We start from the raw sequence: 4,329 nt of genomic DNA, 5'->3' as shown, positions 1-4,329 counted from the left end.
CAATGGGAGGAGTCTCCAAGATGTGAAAATCTACCAGGAAGAGTAAACTTTGGATGTCAACAAGAACATTTTCTGCAATCCCCACAACTGATACAATGCTCTTATTGGCCAACACGAATCTCGCCCTAGACCTCTTTAAGGGTGACAAGTTCAATCTCTCATAAATGGGGAGTGGCATAATGCTTACGCACGCCCCTAAGTCGCACATACAGTCTGTGAACTTTATCCCACCAATCAAGTAAGTAACCAAACATGGGCTGGGATCATTGCATTTTTCAGGAATTAAAGAAGAGATAGAATCATCTACCGGCCTTTTGTTGAGTTCGCCAATTTTTTCCTTGTGGGTACAAACATCTTTGAGGAACTTAGCATATTTGGGCACTTTTTGAATGGCTTGAAATAGAGGGGCGGTGACTTCAACATTCTTAAAAATTTTCACCATGTTGGGGTCAAGTTGTTCTTGCTTCTTGGCTTTCTTAGCCAAAGTTGGGAATGGAATGGACATATGCTCTTTAATCGGATTTTTCCTCTTTCGCTCCTTGACCTTGAGTGGCTCCTCCTCATCTTTCTCAATAATTTTCTCCTCATCCTCCCTCACTCCCACATCCTCTCCCACCTCTTCCTTGTGGATTCCCTCACTCGAACTTGTAGGCACAACACCAATTTCATCCAACTTGGTGCCGCTCCTAAGGGTGATAGCATTGATGCTTCCCTTAGGATTCGGTTGAAGTTGTGAGGGCAACCCACTAGAAGTTGAGGCTTGTTGGGTGTTTTGTGTAGTCGGAGGAGAAAGAGTCAAACAGGTGAGAGCCTCGGCAATAGTAGCCATATATGCTTCTTGTTTCTTGTGAAATTCCCGTTGCTCTTACATAAAAGTTTGGAGTGTGTCATTCATGTAGGGTTGATTAGGAGGAGGACCTTGATTGCCTTGAGGAGGGTTAGGTCTACTCTGTGGGTGTTAATACCTCCCTCGAGGTTAAGATTGTGATGGTTGTTGGTAAGATTGTTGGTATTTTGGTTGACCTTGAGGAGCTTGATGATAGTAGACTTGTTGGCTTGGGTAAGGCTGAGCTTGAGGGACTTGGTTCCACCTTTGAATAGAATTATCCCTCCATCCTTGCTTTTGATTTCCTTCATGTTGATTGTAGTTGGGTCTTTGTGGATATGGATTGGCTACCGCTAATGTAGTGTCCTCTTGGAGTTGAGGGCACTCATCAGTGTAATGGTTGTTACAAGTACAAATACCACATGATCTTGGTGGTCCTTCGATTCTTGGAGGTTAGGGTGGAGGAGATATCAAGTCTTAGGGAATTTGTTGCCCTTGGGTGATTTGTCTCAACAAAATTATCATCTCACCGAGGGTCTTTGTCAAAATGGCATCTCCGGAAGGAGAAACTTCACTTAAACCTTTTGGTTGTGGATTCCTTGCCCTTGAGTGTTGAGTGGAGTCCGCCAAGTCCGCTATAATTTCCCAAGCTTCCTCAGCGATCTTGTTTTTGGTGAGGGATCCTCCACTAGAGGCATCTTGAAGAAGCTTATCTTGGGGGTTCATCCCTTGACAAAAATAGCTAATAAGTACCAACTCATCAATACGGTGGTGGGGGCAAGCTTCCAACAACTTTTTGAATCTCTCCCAGTACTCATAAAAAGTCTCTCCATCTCTTTGCATAATGCAAGAGATTTCCTTGCGCAGCTTATCTATTTTCTGTGGGGGATAGAACTTTTCCAGAAATTCCTTACGCATCAAGTCCCAATTGGAAATCACATCTCCCGGTTGAGTATAGAACCATTCTTTCGCTTTCCCCTCCAAAGAGAAAGGGAAAGCAAACACCAAAACTGCTACTTCATCTGCACCATGTCTTCTCACAGGGGAGCATGGAACTTGAAAATCCTTAAGATGCTTAAGAGGGTCTTCTCCGGGTAGTCCATTGTACTTGGGGAGTAAGTTGATTGTGCCGGTCTTAAGCTCAAAATTTGGATCCAAATCCGGATACCGGATTTGTATCGGTTGCAAGTTAATATCAGGAGCTCCAGCTTCCCTTAAGGTGATTCTACAAGGTGGATCCGCCATAGTGTCGTCACCTGAGTCAGTCAAAGAGATTTCAGCACTCCCCACAGATGAATATAAGGTTTCCTCATTAATTGAAGAATGATGGTCACAGATTGATGGTGATAGTGAATTGGTGTGCTCTTTAAGCAAGCCCGATTCACTATTCACAAATGCTAGCCGGCGCCGAGCTTGCCTAATATGAGTTAAAATTCTTTCTATTTCCGGATCAAAAGGGGCCAAGCTCGGGTCTGGAAGCAACTGTGTCATTCAACTGAGGAAGCAATAAAAGCATACAATTATGAAAAGCAAAACAAGAATGGGCAAATAAACATAAACCAACCTAACAATTAATAACTACCAAGACTAGCTAGATAAAAACAATATCTACAAATTAGTGCCAAGTAGCAAACAAAAACCAAATATTCACACTATTCACATATTCACAACAACCAAAATTATAGTACTCTGATAAATCCCATTTTTAGGGTTTATCTTGTATGGATTTTGAGGGTTTTATCTATGTTCTTTCACACTTATTCATATAAAATGCATGATTTTGTGTTTCCTTCCCAATTTTGCTTCATGGATGAAAACATGCCTCTTTCACACTAAATATGTTATATTTGAGTCTCTTCTATTACCATTCGATGTCGTGATCTGTTTGTTAAGTGATTTCAAAGTTTATAGGGCAAGGATGGCCTGGAAGACAGGAAGGAAGCATGCATAAATGGAAGGAGCATGGAAATTGGAGCTTTGGAGATTAAGCAGCGACGCATACGCGTACGCGTGGATCGTAAAACTCCAGGGACGCGCACGCGTGATGTACGCGTACGCGTCGGTGCTCACACATGATTTTTAAGTAAAAACGTGCTTGGCGATTTCACAGAGGCTGTGGGGACCAATCTGAACCAACTTTGGCGCCTAAGCACTTAAGAGGACCAAGGGTTGAAGGGATTCTCATTCATTCACGCATTTAGATATTTTTAGTTAGTTTTTTGGAAGTTATATTTTGTAGAGAGAGAAACTCTGGCTTCTCTCTAGGGTTTTTCTTCTCAATTTGGAATTCTCTTGGATCCATTGGTGAGATCTTTTGTCAATTCAATTCTACATTGCTTCAAGTTGTAGATCTAATTCTCCTACTCTCAATTTAGTTCTTGTTACTCAAGTTACTTGTGGATCTTAGATTTGGATTTTTGTTACTTTGATTTTCATTAATGCTTGAAGAATTTTATGTTCATTGTTGCCAATTGTTTGATTGTTGTTAATCTCTTGTAGTGGATATCTTTGATTTCAAGTTTTTTCTCAATTTTACAATGTCTTTCATCCTTGCTCTCCAAGTATTTGAGAAAATGCCAACTTTAGCTATGGAGTAGACTTTTCATTCTTGGCTTGGGGGTTGAGATATTGGAGACACTTGAATTATCAATGTCTTTTGTTGTTTATTAATTTGAAATTGCTAATTGGTTTGAATGTCACTAAAGCTAGACTTCCCTAGGGTTAGACTAGGACTTGTGAACTCAAATTGATTACAAGTGAAGCAATAACTAATTGTGGTCACAATTGATGGAGATGATGATGATAGGAAGTCCAATTCTCACTCCTAGCCAAGGCTTTTATATTACTTGATTGTCATTTACACTATTAGCTTGTTCCTTTCTTGCATTAAACTCTAAAACACCAATACGACTTCTAACCAATATTGTGCATCTCGGAGCACTCCTAGGGAGAACGACTCGGGACTAATAATCTCGGTTATTAATTTTGGATTGTGGTGACACAATTTCTTTGTTTGATGTGGAATTACATGTCGGTTTAGACTATACTCACGATTGGATTTATTAATAAATTCTACACCAGCATAAAATCTCTCATCAAAATAGCGCCGTTGCCGGAGAGTTGCACATGAGTGCCATGTTGGTGGTTAGTGTAAATATGTTAATATTGTGAATATCTTATTTTTTGGTTATTTCTTTGTTTTGTTAGCAATTAGGAGTTTGCTTTTTCTTTGCCTTTGGATATTTTTGTTTTGATTTTTCCTTTTCCATATGAATTCTCATCCTTGTGGTTTTGGATATGGTTGTGACTATATTGTTGGTAATGGAAACTTGAATGATGGCTCACTGATAAACCACTATTTTATGGTTTATCTCGTGCTCAATTGAGTGGTTTTTATCAAGTCTTTACACACTTATTCATACAATTTGCATGAGTTTACAATTCCTTCCCAATTTTGTTTTATGGTTGAAAACTTGCTTCATAAGCCTTTAAATTGTGTATTT

At 39.8% G+C, this 4,329-nt stretch overlaps 1 non-coding gene across 1 annotated transcript; it reads left to right on the top strand.

Moving 5' to 3' along the window:
* The first annotated feature begins 1,589 nt into the window (after positions 1 to 1,589).
* LOC148544258 (small nucleolar RNA R71) lies at positions 1,590 to 1,696 on the top strand. Its single transcript, XR_015901889.1, has one exon. It is a non-coding gene; the product is annotated as a small nucleolar RNA R71 (small nucleolar RNA).
* The last annotated feature ends 2,633 nt before the right edge of the window (positions 1,697 to 4,329 follow it).

This window comes from Arachis ipaensis, chromosome B9 (genome assembly GCF_059453495.1).
Source record: "Arachis ipaensis isolate K30076 ecotype BB chromosome B9, ASM5945349v1, whole genome shotgun sequence".
In the NCBI taxonomy this organism is placed as follows: Eukaryota; Viridiplantae; Streptophyta; class Magnoliopsida; order Fabales; family Fabaceae; genus Arachis; species Arachis ipaensis.
Note: the sequence above shows the minus strand (reverse complement) of the source record. Positions and strands in the feature narration are given on the sequence as shown.